This window comes from Hemicordylus capensis, chromosome 1 (assembly GCF_027244095.1).
Source record: "Hemicordylus capensis ecotype Gifberg chromosome 1, rHemCap1.1.pri, whole genome shotgun sequence".
Classification (NCBI taxonomy): domain Eukaryota; kingdom Metazoa; phylum Chordata; class Lepidosauria; order Squamata; family Cordylidae; genus Hemicordylus; species Hemicordylus capensis.
The window spans coordinates 171,461,187-171,477,465 of NC_069657.1; the positions used below are offsets into that span (position 1 = coordinate 171,461,187).

At 44.1% G+C, this 16,279-nt stretch overlaps 1 protein-coding gene across 10 annotated transcripts in view; it reads left to right on the top strand.

Moving 5' to 3' along the window:
- THSD7B (thrombospondin type 1 domain containing 7B) overlaps window positions 1-16,279 on the top strand; it is a 690,438-nt gene that overhangs the window by 629,456 nt on the left and 44,703 nt on the right. The window lies entirely within an intron of this gene.

Sequence of the window (16,279 nt, forward strand, 5' to 3'; positions counted from 1 at the left end):
TGGTGTTTCATAACTCTTGCTGTTTTTTCTTTCTTTTTTCAAATAGCAACAAATTCATAAGTTTAAGATGAACTTAAAAAGACATATAGCCGGGAAATGTCATTTTTCTGTTTCCAAACAAAAAAATCTGCTCCAACACTGCTAAGTGGGGGAAAAAGACAAGGAGGGTTTGCAGTGGAAAAACTAACAACTTCTCAGAGGCATACACCATTCAGGGGCAATCCTTTATGGGCTAGAAACAGTATGCTGATTTGGGGTGAGGCTATAAAATGCGTTGTACACAGAACTGGTTCTGTGCTCCTTTTCTAGAGTGCCGAACCAGCTCTGTCAACTGGCGTTTGTACTGGTTCAGTAGCTTTAAATAACAGGAAAGGTGCTGCCTACCTGACAGCCCATGCCCTGCCTCTTTCCCACTGCTTTAACCCCACCAGCACTTTCCCAAAAAGCGGTGCCGGGCTGCAGCATTCCTCCTTGCAGCCCCGTTCAGCATTGCCACGCAAATGGCCAATGCACTGCAGCCCTGCGCCCATTGGTGGGAGGAAAGTGGTGGGGTAGGGATAGGCAGGTAGTATGCAACCTCCCTTCCTCTTAAAGTAACCCCTGCACCCTCCCAGGAATGTATGGAACCGGTTCTGTGCACATCTCTAAAATGGGTATGTGATGTCTCCCCTTCACCCACTTATTATTAAATGTTTCTCTGTGTTGGGTATGAATCAATCTATTGTTTGTTTATACAACTTGATCACTTTGATCTATTAAAAGACGGCTGATATTTTCTCCAATTATCTAGCTAGTGCAGAATTTAGGTTCAGCTTAGGTGCTTCAGCTTTCTGCACAAGTCCCACATGCTTCCAAATTCAGATACACACCAAGGACCAACCTGACTAAAGGTGGCTGAACCATTTGCATCAATACTGTTTTCTGAAGATACTAGCCCTTCCAGAGCATGATTGAAAAACAATCTACTCTTAACCCAAAAAAGCTGTTTTTAAGCTACATATAGAGGCTATTCCCATGATCAGGTGAAATCGGGCTAGGGGAGCCTAGCCTGATTTCACCTGACCGTGAGAACCACCGGGCTCGCAGGCAAGCCCAGTGGCCTCCAGGTGGTTAACCCACCAAACTACCCCTCCACTTAAACTGGGTTTGCGGAGCAAGCACTCCACAAACCCGGTTTTTCTGCTTGTGAGTTGCTGAAAATCAGCCTCCTGGCTCGGAGGTTTCTCCAGCATGCCCTGCACGCTCGCACAGGGCATGCTGGAGCTTCCGGGGATGCAACCCCTTATTCTCCCAGCCCCCGCCAGCTCCGTAACAGAGCCGGCAGTAGTGGTGGGGTGACTCCCCACACAATCCATCGGTTTCCTCCAAAGTATCCAGGCCAGCTACAGCCTGGTTCGGGCTGTAATAAAATAAGCCCACTCTCCCCGCTAACCTCCTCATGGCTCTTTGCACTAATCATGAGAAGAGCTCCATAGTTTTAAAATTGAATGAAAAACTATGGTTTATTTAGATAAATGTGGTTTTGTGTTATGTCTGAACCCAACCCTGTCTTCAAATGTGTGGTTTTGTGGGGGCCAACATAAAGGATTTGAAACCATCTTGAATCTGGTTTGCAAATCATAGTTTGTACTAACTGGTTTGCTGTTATGCCTTAATAAACAAAACCTTGACAAACCAGTTTGAAGCATTGTTCTGCCTCAGTAGGAAAGACCATGGGAGTTGCTCCATTTCAAGAGACGGTTACACAATAGAGAAGGAATGAACTTATGTAGCCAAGTCCTGAGCATATTCGAAACAAAAGCAGACAAGATGCTCTAAACCATAGCTTGCCAGTTGCTGGAAATTCAAACTGTGGTGTGGATTCTTAACTATGGTTACTACAAGCAATGGTTTTGCATAACAAGTTATATATGTCATTGCTGTACATATATTGCGTGTTTTGCCTATTAATCAGTCTTAGCAATGTGCACAGAACCGGCCAAGACAGTTCCGTTCGAATCCAAACAGGATTCGAACTGACCCAGCCCAGTACAGTTTCAGTTGAGTGGGACACAGTCTGGTTCGACTGCCGGACCAGTGTGAACCGAATAATTGTGCGAATAACTTTTAATTTGAACTTAATACCGATTGTGGTTTCTAACTTGACTTTTAACTTGTTTACTCAATTTGGTTAATTTTATTACTTTTATTGTATATTGTATCTATTTTGTTGTTGTGAGCTGCCCCAAGCAGTAGTGTACTGGAGGGGCGGGGTATAAATATTTGAAATAAACATACATACATACATTCAGTTGTCTAATCGTAAATGAGATCCCAGTGAGGGATTCCTGAAGGACTTCCTAGACAGGAGGGCTTCCTAGACTTATTGCAGCAGGGGAGTCAGAGTGACTTACTTTCAGTAGCAGTGGCTCCCCTCCCCACCCCTGTGGGCCTCCTCCAAAGTAGCTTGGGCCAGCTACAGCCCAGCATGTGTGGAGGCCCGAAATGGGCCGCATTCAACCCAGGCTCCTCTGGAGGAAGCCGGCGGGGGTTGGGAGAGCTGCTGCTATGCCCGACACCACCACTGAAAGTGGTGATTCCCCTCTTGGTCTAGAAAGCCCCCTGCCCCTTGACTCAGGAAACCCTCACTGGATTCTCCTTTGCGAATGGATCTCCAAACCAGGGCCAGTCCGGTTTGAACTCAGACTGGCACCCCCTCCTGGGGGCCAGGCCGATTTGAACCCAAACCACTCAAACTGGATTGGTTCACACACCCCTATTCAGTTGAAGCATCTGTTTTGCTTACATGCTAAGGATGTGAATCAGGTAGGCTACCGCTTTCACGGGCTGTGCTTCTGCACAGAGCTCACCTGCCTTCCCCGGCAGACGAATGGCAGCCATTTTTGCCTTCATCACGCCACATGCCCATGTGAGCAGCCATGTGGTGAAGGCAAGAACTGGGAGTGGGAGGACTTTCCCTTCCCGCATCCCAAGGTACCCCACGCTATGCGTGCACTGCCTGCTCGCATTAGAGCAGTCAACACACTTGGCGTGGCCACTCCTTTCCCCTGTCTCACTGCTGGAAGTGGTGGTGAACCAGGCGGAAGACATTGAACCATAGGCAGTCATGCACTTGATTGCCAGCTGCAGGGGCGCAACGAGGCTGGAGTGGGCCCAGTGACAAAATTTTTAAATGGGCCCCTCGCTGATAGACACACACTCACTTCAAAGGTGACTTGCCTCTGGGGGGCCCCTTGAGGCGTGGGGGCCCCCAGGCAGCTGCCTCCCCTTGCCGAATGGTAGTTACGCCCCTGGCCAGGTAAGTTTAAATGAACCACAGCCAGGTTCAATAGCGGGGCTAGGCATGAGGGCAGCACTGGGGTCCAGACTTGATCCCAGCACTTCACATGCGCAGCCTAACCCAAGCTGGGCTTCCCCAGCCTGGGCTAGGCTGCACGTTTGAAGAGCCTTGGAGTATATTTGACCACAGTCCACAAACCATTAAACCTACTGAACTGGCTTTTAAATGTGTTTAATGAAATCAGTGGGTCACCATCTTTCTGCACAGTAAAGTAAAGTATGCCGTCAAGTCGATTTTGACTCCACAGAGCGCTGTGGTTTTATTTGGTAGGGGGGGTTCACCATTGCCTCCTCCTACGCAGTATGAGAAGATGCCTTTCATCATCTACCTTTATCGCTCCTGCCTGATATACTACCAGTGGGGATTTGAACTTGCAACCTTCTGCTTGTTAGTCAAGCATTTCCCCGCTACGCCACTTAAAATGGCTTTCTGCACAGTACTAACTTGATATTTGCCTCCGTTTTCATGGATATGATGTTATATAAACCAAATGAGGAGAATATGGTTGATACAAAGATATTTCAGCAAAGGCAAAAATAGCCAAGTATTGTATAGCTCTGGGAAAATCTGAAAATCTAATCTGTTTTAGATGTAAATGTTTTGACTGTATCAGCAACTGAATATTATAATTTGTTAAAGCCAACAGTATTTGAGACTTAATAAGTGATACTACAGCTACTAGCTGCAAAACAACCTTCAGTTTTTTCTACTGCTTTATGGCCAAGATAACCATTCAGTTAAGGATGATTCACATAATTCCCCTAGATGCTCAGGATCTTTAGATTTATTAACACGTGTGTTAATCACTTAATGATTGCAACAAGTGATTTTGTGTGAAATTGCAATGATAGTTTAAACATCAGAGGGCTTTAATATAATCTCAGACAACACTTTCCCATGGAATCAGTTCACATATTCACCTGCCTTATTGACTCATGAAAAGATGAGACATCAACTGATGCCCCTGCATATGTGAATAAGCTTTCAAATACTAATATGAGACTTAATTGGTATGTTACTTTGTCTGGGTTTTGCAGATGGCAGGAGTCAAATATCCGTGTATCAAAAAGAGTTCATTAATTTTATTTAAATATTTATATCACATTTTTGCACAAGGCAATAACAACAGTATAAAACAAAATAAGAAATTAGAAGAAAGTCACTATCCAGCCCAAGCATTTTGAATTTTTATAGATTTCAATAACAGAGTTAATAATGTGATTAAATAGGATTCCAAGGCATTTAATTTTGGCAATTGTGGTGTAAAAAACTAACCCCATGGATCTCAAATCAGTGTACTTGAGAACTGATACTGGGGAGCTGACCATGTGTTCCATCATCTGCACCAGAAACCATTCTAACCTATACATTCCCCAACTGGTATCCAATTTATAATCTAGTTGAATTTTCAGTTTTCTTCTTTGTATTAAAGGACCAAGGAATTCTTCCATCAGGATGAATGCATTTATTGTCTGTTTCAATAAACACTGGGAAATTAAATTGTACTTCAGAGACATCATTTTAATTCTAGGTACAAAATTGTGTTCACACATCATCACTTGGTTGCTTCTTGTGCATGGTTAACTGAAAGGCTATCATCTCCTGTTACATATTCAGTATTGGAGTAACATAGCAGTACCTATAGTGTCTTGATTTTGTATGCATCTGACTTGGAAATGTAATTAATGGACTTCAGTTGAATCCACCAAAGCATTCTTAAACTGAGTTAATATGCAAGTTGTGGTATAAGTCCCTGAAATAATTATCTCAGATTTATTATATCAGCTATCAGCTTTCTTGTATATAACAGTTGATAACCCCAATACCAAATCTGAGTGGCCTCCTTGTTTGCATCAACTGTTAACATTTACAGTAGCTAATTCATGAGGGTTTGAAAACAGTTCATTAAATTATGTAAATGTTTAGTGCCAGGAAGTGAATGCTACTGCAGCTTATTTATCAGCAGCACTTTCATAGACTTCCGAATATCAGTTAAGTTTATATTCTCGTAAGATGTGGAATAGTGACGTGTTGATGGATGATTTTGAAAGTGGAAGTAATATTCAGTCTTTCAGGAGTTATTACTACAGCTCCTAAGTCTTGTATTTCAGACCATATCTGAATTTTTCCAAGTTGAGCCCCGAAGATGTTTTCTTCACAACAAAATAAGCATTAGTATTCTCATTCAAGCTCTCACACACCAATTTTAAGGATCAGTGTGGATGTCAATGGCATAGGAACTTTCAGTTATAGCAGTCAAAACTTATGATCTCTTAAGCCCCAAAGACCTATGTATGTTGAATAAGCCTCCCTTTTCCTGGAAGTGTAGGGGGAATTGTATAGTGGAACAATAGCTGGAACCAATGGGAACTAGACTGTATACAAAAGGACAAGTTGTTCTAGTTTCTTGTTATGACCTTATCAACAGTTCTTATGAGCCACTGTTCATGGAATTAGGATATTAGTGAAAAGCTATATACATCTTTCAAAATAAAGAGGTTGAAGAACCTTCAAAAGACATCTAGCTCATATCTAGGTACATCCTCACCATATGGAAAGCTGGAATTTGAAACATGCATAACCTACAGCACCTTCATGGCTAGACAACTCGGCTGAACATGTTATGTGTGTGTTTATAAAATTTGACTTTCCAATGCTCAGTAAACATAAAAGACCCTGCATTTAAAAACATCTTTGTACATTTTTTTCTAAAAAATACCTTTATACAAAGTGGTTCATGCTAAAACAAAACAAGAAATCCTACAATGAGAGAGAGAAAATAACAAGCAATAAGACAACCTGCAGCAGGGTACCATGCCATAAAACCACAGAAATTGATCTCCCCGCCACACACACACACACACACACACACACACACACACACACAGAGAATTCATTTAAAACCCAGCCATAACAGATGGGTCTTCAAGGCTGAGGGTTTAGGCAAATAATATCAGATAAGGAGTTCTGTGAGTGTGGCACCAGCACTGAAAAGACTCTGCCCCCAATCTCTACAAGTCAGATCTGTCAGCACAATGAATCAGAAAGCAGCACCAGAGATGAGGATTTTAAGGCCTGGCAGGTACATATGGATGAAGACAATAGGGGTGTGCAATTCGGGTTTTCGGTGATTCAGTTCGGGACCCGAACCGAATCACCCCCGTTCTGTTCTGTGCCTGAATATGGGCTACCCGAATCACCCCTGATTCGGTTCAGATTCGGATTAAATCCGAATCTGAATAGATTTGCATTAGAAAAATGGGTCCCAGGGGCAAAATAGTGGGGTGTAGTGGTAGTGCCCAATGGGTGGAGGCTACCACCCAAATTTCAGGGGGATTGGGCAAAGGGCTGATTTTTGGGGAATTTTTGAAGTTTTTGTATCTTTGGGGCAGTTCGGGGGCATAGCGTGGGATCTGGGCAAAAATAGTGGGGTGGAGTGGTAGTGCCTAATGGGTGGAGGCTACCACCCCAATTTCAGAGTGATTGGGCAGAGGGCTGATTTTTTGGGAATTGTTGAAGTTTATGCGTCTTTAAGGTTTTTCTCCATAAAGAAGCATGGAGGTGTCAGCAAATGTATAGCTTCACGTCGGGGGCAAAGGGGTGGCCTAGAGAAGTGTGGGGTTGGTGGTAGTTCCAGGTAGGGGCAAGGAAGCTACCTGAATTTTTTTCAAAGGATTTGGGCAGAGGGCTGATTTTTGGTAAATTGTTGAAGATTACGCATCTTTAAGCTTTTTCCTCATAAGGTATACATGGAGCTTTCAGCAGCCCCATAAGTGCACTTGGGGGATGCTGGGGTGGCCCAGAGCGAGTGGTGGTGTAGTGCACATAGGGTGCCAACCACCCCCAAGGGTTTCTAACCCATGGGGTACAGGGTTCTGTTGTTTCTGAGGTATTCTGAGTGTGGATTCTATGATAGCAAATTAGAGTGGATTCATGGTGTTTCATTGAAAATCTCATTTGCTATCATAGAATCCACGGACTTCCACCCTTCCAAGCTGGCAGAGAAATACATCTCTACTCTGCTTTATGCAGATGATGCAACAATTCTCTCAAGGACCCCTTTAGGTCTCAAAAGAGCTCTGAGGGCCCTTGCTCAATATTGTTAGAATGATCAACTGGAAATTAGCTATCACATAGCCACAATTATGGTCTTTGCTAAGAGACCAAAGACACACCGGACTAGGACCGGGGAGACCCAAGTTCAAATCCCATTCAACCATGAGACTTGCTGGGTGACTCTGGGCCAGTCACTTCTCTCTCAGCCTATCCTAGTTCACAGGGTTGTTGTGAGGAGAAACTTAAGTATGTAGTACACCGCTCTGGGCTCCTTGGAGGAAGAGCGGGATTTAAAATGTAATTTTTTAAAAAAATAAAATAAATGGGGACAAAATCAAGCAGGTCTATGTTTAAAATCCCTGGGGGTGTTCTTTCATGCCTCTGGTACCAGGAAAGCACACGGCAGTCATACTGCCCCAATCACCCAGAGGAGTGCTGCTGTCATCCTAAAATTATTCTGATCAAGAGGTGGCCATTACATACCTGTAGCTTTTAAACTATTTGAAGCTAAATTGCTGTGGCAACTCCTCTATGGCGCTCAGCTGGGCCTCTTTTCCAACTTCTTCCCTCTGGAGCTTATCCAGTCCAAATTCCTAAAAACAGTAATTCAAGTACTGCATTGTGTCTCTAGTGCCGGTCTATGAATGGAGGCAGCCCTGGTGAATGTGGAGGCCAAATTAGTTCTCTCTAATTTTTTTCATCTGTGTGTGGAATGAGTTTTGTTCTGGGTGGCAGTATCAAGGCAGTGTGCGCACACATACATTCAGAGTGGGGCCTTCCTGATTCAACCTGAGCAGGATCTAAAATTAACTAAGCAGATTTTTTTTTTAAAAAAAACTGTGTGAGCGCATGAACACAGGCACGCCTCAGAGGGAAGACTGGGCTAGGGATGTGCGAAACGGCTCAAGGTTGAGCCGGTTCGCCCTCAAGCCGGACTGGGCCCAGCTTGACCTCGAGACAACCCTCCCTGGCCGGCTCAGAGCCAGTCCAGGTATTTGAAATGTTAAAATAACATAAAATAACATAAAATAAAATATTTGAAACTTACCTCTGGGCCTGGGTCGTTCTGCCGCCTCTGAGGGGTGCTGCCGCAGCCATGGAAGGATGTCTCTGAAGCGCCCCCCTTCCCCCACTGGCCTCCCCCCCAGTCTTTCTGGGCCGGTTTGGCCTGGACATCCAGAGATAAGAGTGCCTCTGCTTATCTTTTTAATTTTTTAGATAGCATAGAGTGTCATTCTTATCTCGTCATATTTTATTTATTTATTTAAAATATTTCTATACCTCTCTCGGCAGTTTACAATTAATTTTATTATTTTTATTATAGTTTTGTAGTTTTTATGCCATAGGAACTTAGGAAGCTGCCATATACCAAGTCAGACCATTGGTCCATCTAGCTCAGTATTGTCTACACAGGCTGGCAGCAGCTTCTCCAAGGTTGCAGGCAGGCTTCTCTGAGGAATCTCTCTCATTCCTATCTTGGAGATGCCAGAGAGGGAACTTGGGAACCTTCTGCATGCAACCATGCAGATTATCTTCCCTGAAGGGGAATCTCTTACAGTGATCACGTATGCAGTCTCCCATTCATATGCAACCAGGGCAGACCCTGCTTAGCAAAGGGGACAAGTCATGCTTGCTACCTCAAGACCAGCTCTCCTCTCTAACTCTATAATTACCGTTTTCACTGTTTCTTGGAACAAAATAAATTTCTTGCTTCTAATGTTATAGCAGTTAATTTCGTAGTTCTGTGTTCCTTCTGCCTTGCGCTGGTCAGAGACCAAAATAAAGATATTGATTGATAGATTGTGAGACATCTGGAGAGAGGGGGTGCCAGGGATTAACAACTCGGAAAATATGTTCAAAAATAAGTTAGGGTTAGTTCTATGGAGCAACATTTTTGAAATCATCACTTATGTTGTGAATGGTATATTGAAATGTTACAGAGCATTCACATCTGCATGCAGATGATTATGAATGGTTCATTACACAATTAAAACTGGTCAAATCCCTTCTCTACAGAAGCACTTTCTACAGTGCAAGCCTCAAGTTGAATATTTAATTATGAATAGCTTATTCAACGTCATGTACCTAGCTCCATATGCAGGCATTTCTATAAATTACAGGCCAGTTAGCATGTTACAACCTTTGCAGCCTATATTATAAAGACCATACAAAGAACTATAGGTCAAAGAGAAACTGCTTATTTATTACTGTACAAAATGTGTCGGTACCTCCAAAACACTTTCAAATAGAGCAAACATACCCTTGTTGGGTTCTTTTATTTGCTCCCCAAACATATTTTTATTTTGAAGCTTAAAATATGTGCCTACTTAATTGGGAAAGTTGTCAGCACAGTCGACAACAGATTTTTAAACCAAAAATGGAATCAGCCTTAACCACTTGAGAGCTTTCTGATCACCAGCAGTTAGCCAGCCTAGATATTACTTTTGCCACAGGAATATTGAGTCCCATAGAGAGTTTCCTTGCCACCATATTGTGGAGTGGAACTCATCACATGAATCTTCTCTATTATGCAGTCAGTTTCCCACTGCTGGGTACTGGGAAATAAGGAAACTTAGTAAGGTCTTTCACATTATCATCTGGGGGTGGTTTGGGGGAAGGGAAGAGTTCTTACCCCAACTCACCCCACACACAAACATGGCAGCCATGGGCTCCATTATTGCCTCAGGAAGCTGAGTTCTCCGTGGACTGAAGAAGGTATCCCACAATCCATTGTGCTTCCAGTAGAGAGGCAGCCCTCAGTACACCAGCAGCTCTCCTCTGACTGGCGCCTCTAGCTGCAGAACTCTATTAAAAAAACATGGCCGCTGGCTGCCCAGAACTGCTTAAAATGTGGATTTCAATACATGATTGGCAGACCGAGGTAGGGCAGGATTTCCATCCTACCTAATTAAAATCCAAGTAAAGGTTTCCCACATTTGAATAGACTGGGTAGGTGGGCAATGGGCATCCTATCAGTTCTCACGGGCCGAAAAGGCTGGGTTTTCTACCTCCTGCCTTCTGGTACTTGGTCATGTGAAAGACCTTAACATGGACAGAGTTCATGACCTTAATGATGGACAGAGTTCATTTGCTTATGATAGCTGAGGTTAATGATACTGAGATTTCTCAGTATTGGAAGTCAAGGACCATATGAAAACTACATGGATGTTTAAAAAAAACAAAAAACAAACCCCAAATTGTCTCATGCATTAGGAGATGGATTCAGGGCCAATTTGCCTGACCTGATTCTTTTGCTACTAGTCATTGATCTTGTTAGGACCTAACTATACAAGACAGAGATTCATCTCTTTAAATGTTAATAAATAGCAATTGCAGAGAAGGCAGGGAGAAATTTGAAACAAAATGATGATGCTGGGGAGGGCTAACCCTTTCCCTCAGGACCATTTTCCTGATGTAAATATTCTCCAGAGCTGCTATTTACTAGGGGTGTGCAAACAGCTTCAAATTTAAACCCATTTGACATTGAACATAGCCGGTTTGGTGTTTCAATATTGAACCAAACCAGCCCCTGTTTGGCCTGAACAACTGCCGGTTCAGGTTTGGGGGTTCATATTTCTTTTTAAAAGGCCATGCAGAGGCCCACTAGGCATATACAGTAGCCTCCAAAATGGCCACCACCATGGATGTGATGCACATAATGTGCTGAAAACTGCCCGAAACTGGCTATTTGTTACCAAATGGAGGCCAACAGGGGGAGGGGGAACCTCTGGAGACATCCCCCCCCCCCGTGGCCATGGAGAAGCCCCCGGAGTGGGAGGCGGTGAGTTTTATGACTTTTTAAAAAAGTTTTAATTTTAAAAAAATACAGACCCCCAAACCGAACTGGCGGGTGTTTGGGGGTTCACAAAACTAAACATGCTCGATCCGGTTTGAGTCCAGTCTGGACTCAAACTGAACTGGGCAACCCAATTTTGTGCACACCGCTACTATTTACTGTGTGAGGGAAAACCTTTGTATACAAGTGGTGTCCACCTAGCCAAGTGTGGACAACCAACCCTATGTCACAGCCCATGGGAATTCATAAACTCTGTTTTTGCTTCCTGGGACTGCAAAAATGGATTTCCATGCACCTGGCAGTCTCAAGATATGGTCGGTGGGCTTTTTTTGTGTGCTGCATAGGGCTGCACAACTTTGATCCTCCTGCAGATATTGGACTAGAACATTCATAATACCTGACTGTTGTGGCCGCCATGTCTGGGGATAATAGTCCAAAAACAACTGGAGGGCTGAAGTTGTGCAGTCCTGATGTAGATACAAGATATGTATTCTATCTTTTCCCCATAATGGTACTGAAGGCAGAACAGATGGAATTCCCAGTAGGAATGTGCACAGACCTGTCTGGAGCCCATTCTAAGCCCCTCTGGACAGGTCCGGAGCTAGGGCTGGTTCAGCGGCTCGACGTTGAGGGGGTGGACCTTTAAAGGTGGGGGAGGGTGTACTTACCCCTCCCGCTGTTTTTTCCCTCCAGCGATCCCGGTTTTTAAGGCATTTGGGGCAGCAGGGTACTCCGTGCTGTCCCATGCGTGCGTCAGACGTGTGCGCGCGACACACACAGGATACACGGACGTGACATGCGTGCGTGGCGTGCACACGCGCAGTCTACCTTTTGAAGCTTTTAGCCGAAGAATGGGGGAAGGGGTGACAGGGAGGTACCCTGCCGCCCCAAATGCCTTACAAACTGGGAGCGCTGGAAGCGGGAAAGCATAGGGATGGGCAAGTACACCCTCCCCCTCCCATAAAGAGTCCCCCTCCACAGTGCTGGACCGCAGAGGTACAGTTCAGTGCACATCACTAATTCCCAGGTCGTCACCCTTCTAGGTACTGACCCAATCTAAACCTGCTTAGCTTCAGCAAGATCCCATTGTGTTTCCTTGGATTATGCCCTGGGACTTGCAGTCATTTTGTTAGAGACAAATCCAGTAGAATAACACTGCACAATTCAACATGTTCAATTTGCTAGTCAGCCTACCTTTTCTACAATACAGCAGAGCTCTTGCAAGTGAGTTTGGCAGTGCTGTGGTACATATGAGCTCAGAATAGGAAATCTGTTTACGGTTGCAGCTATTCATTTTTATTGTTGTCAAACTTCCCAAGCAGAGATTTTTCCTGTCTTCCATAAATGTATGAAAGTGCAAATGGATTCCGTGTACTTCTACTTTGTGCTTCATATTATACCAGGCTGTATCAGTGACATCAGGCCACAGTGGGCAAGAAGTAATTGACTACAAGAAATTCAGCAGTTGTTTTTATTTACCAGGCTTGGCTCTGTGGAATTGGGCTGAGGGCTTTTAGAGCTACCAATATGACTGCTCTTCAGAGACAAACACTAGTCTACTTGTATTTATTTTTTCAAAGCATTTCAGGGTCTCTTTTTTTTAGTAGTTTATATAATCTGGCCTGTGAATCTCTTATTCATCTTCAGCTTCAAATTCCTGCACATCATGTAAAGAGATAAAGGCTTTGGGGAAAGTGCAGTTCTCAGATATTCTGTGTGGATTTTGCAGTTGATTTTGTGCTCTTCATGTTAATATATATTTAAGCATTCAGCATTGTTTAAGAGCTTTTGTTTACTTGAAGAAGAGGCAGTTGAAATGGAAAGATAGACTACAAGATATCCTAAGGCATGGTACAGTTAAAAGTATCATATCATAATATTTATTTATTTCCTTTATTCCCTTTTTTTGGATGATGTTCCATTTTTTGGAGTAGAGTTTTCAAATCCCCAATCCTTCTACATACTTACACCAAAAAACAAATTAGAGTATAAATATTAGTCACTGAGTATGTAAACATGAGGGTTAAATTGTAGTTTTAGGATAGTGCTGGAAGGAATCTTGGAGGGTTTGTGGAGGGGGGGCGGGTGTCTCTCCTCAGTGCAGGAAACTGCTACAGCAAAATCCATCAAAATAAAAAAGGGAAATTTTCAAAGTGATCTCTTATTTTTTCGGGGGGAGGGGTATGTTGAAAGTTACTTGGGGTAGTCTGAGCTCAACAGAAATAAGCAGGTGACTTTTTTTGAGGTAGAGAAGTTATGTGTTTATATTTAAGGCCCTAAGAGAAGGCCTTAAAAAAACCTGGCAGTGTCAATAGGGTTGCCAACTAGGGACTTTTATAGACTATATGGGGGAAGAAATAACTTTTTTTTTTTTTTTGCATTAGGAGGAACAGAGACTATTTTGATTACCAAACAACCTTTTCTGCAGTTGTTGTGGTGTCTGAAGTTCTGGGTAGCAGCTGGAACATTTTGTTTGCTCAGAACGTTTTGCTCTCCTGGGCAGCTTCTCTTCCTCTGTCTCCTTCCCCTTCCTACTGACCACCCATCCAATGGGGAAGCCAGAGGGGAGGTTCTGCTTCCATGGCAGGTTGCAGAGCCACGTGAAGCAGGAGCACGGGGATGGGTGAGCCCAGCAGGGGCAGCTTCCTTCCTTCGTGTGGTGGTGGTGGCAGTGAGAAGTTAGCAGTTAGCTAACTAAACTTACTCAGGTAGCAGTTACCCTGATAACCAAGTAAAAAGGCACCTTTTAAAGTGGTGAATCTTTTCTATTTATCATGGGGAGAGCAACTGGCCCTATCCAACCCCAGGGCAGCATCCCTTCAGTGGCTGATGCTGGTGTTACCTTGTCTTTCTTTTTAGATTGTGAGCCTTTGGGGCACAAGGGAGCATCTTAATGTTTATTTTTCTTTGAAAACCATTGTAAAGCCTTCTGCTGAAAGGCAGTAAATAAAGGTTTGTAGTCACAGAGAACAGCAAGCAAGTGGGAGACTGTGCATGCACCACTGCGCCAGCATACAAAGAGATTGGCTCAATAACTAACTGGCTGCCCTGCCTCAAGCCATGAGGTGAAATTGTAGGACCGACTGGGGAGAGCAGGCTGGTGACCCATAGAGGAGGAGGACAGAGGACTGTGTGTGTGTGGTAAACCTAACCACGAGATGAATTTACGGATAAGAAGCAGGGGCCTTGAGAACTCTGCACCTAGACAGCAGACTGAGCAGATGTACAGCTGACTTGGTCATCAGCTTCACCGTGGCGAGCTGTATTTATTCTCAAATTATCCAATTTTTATCAAAATATGCATATATAATACCAATAAACATATGCCAATCTTATGCAAAGTGGAGACTTTTTTGGTGAAAATTGTCCTCTATTTCCACTTTTTGTGTGATGGACATCAACTTTTTTCACCATCTAGACCTGGCAGCCCTAAGTGTCAAGCTGGTCTTGATTTCACCTTCTGAAAGGACAGCTAGTATAGAGTGTTGGGCTCTGCTTGGAGAGGCTTATGTTTGACTTCCACTTCCTGAAAGATAGCTGGCAGATAATTAAGGGACATTTCTCAGTGGTCCCATCTTCATTCTGCATGTTGATATCTACACAACAAAGAATAAGAAGCAAAAACACAGAAATTGTGCTTGACAATATCCAGGTATCCTGCTGTTCTGAATGACTTATTTGAGAAGCATCTGGACTTCTCTAGTGTTTCCATTCCTCCTGCCTTCACAAGGATAGGGATTGGTAAAATCCTTTCAGAAGAAGGTAGAAGGCAACAGAATTCTGCTGCACACAAACACTTGGCCTTCTTGGGTTGCCACCTTGGACCTGCCCATACAAGGGAAATGTCAGAAAACAACACCCCAGGAGCTTTCCGAGACAGCAGGCTTTACCGTGGGTTTACTGCAAGTTCAAATTTGCCCAAAAAAGCCAACGTAAAAATTTTTTTTTTACCCCAGACATAAATCAAACTAGGCTCTAATATGCAATGAAAAACCTGAATTGTGTGTGAAGTGATCTCCAAGCACTTCACAGGTGTGAACACACACCCTCCATTCCAGTGGAGAAGTGAGCTCAAAGCCCTGCCTGTGAATGCTCCAGACTTAATAGTATGGCTGGTAAAGGGGCTGCATCCCAACAGAACACAATGTGCAGAAAGCACACTCGTGGTTTTTTTCAAGACTCATTTAAGTTGCTTTTGGTCTCATCAGCTCTGTCATCAAAATATCTGTACATACTGGAATATGTCCCATCATCTCCTGATTATGGCGTAGGTGGTGTGAATTATCAGTCATGGCAGAAGCAGCGAGCTGTAGGTTAGGGATGTGCACGGAACCGACGGGGGCCGCTTTGAAGGTGAGGAGTGATAACTTTAAGGGTGGTGGAGGGTGTACTTACCCCCCTGCCACGTTTCCCCCACCGGCCTCACAGGAAAACCAGTCCGGCGGGTTGGCAGCATGCCTCTCTGTTGCCCCATCCACTCCTCGGATCAGAAGTAGCATTCCGCATGCACACATCTGCATGTGTGTGTGTGTGTGTGCATGCGCACATGTGCACCTGACATGCACACCTGCTACTTCCGGTCTGAGGAGCGGACAGGCGGGAGAGAGGTATGCTGCCGCCCTGCTGGACTGGTTTTCTATCAAGCGCTGGCAGTGGAAACATGGTGTGTGTGTGTGGCGGGGGGATGCACCCTCCCTCATCCTTCAAGTTATCCCCCCACCTTCCAACTCCCCCAACTGCCTGGTGTTTGAACCTGTTCGGAGGCCCGTAAAAGGGCCTCTGAACCAGTTCATGTACATCCCTACTGTAGATAGCAGTAGTTGTAGTGGAGGAGAGTGAAGGAAGGAATGGGATTCACATTGCCTTCCTTTCCCCCACCCTGTTTTTCCCTTGTCAGCTCATCTTTGAGCTGGCTTTTAAAAGTAGCACTATATTATCAGTAGGGATGTGTACACCCCTGATTTGTTTTGGGTCTGAATCTGTCCCCCCCGAATCACCCCAGATTTGATTTGTACCCGGATTTTCTGAATCTGAATCGTGTTGGGGCAAATTAGGGGTCCCAGGGCAAAAGAGTGGGGTGAGGAAAA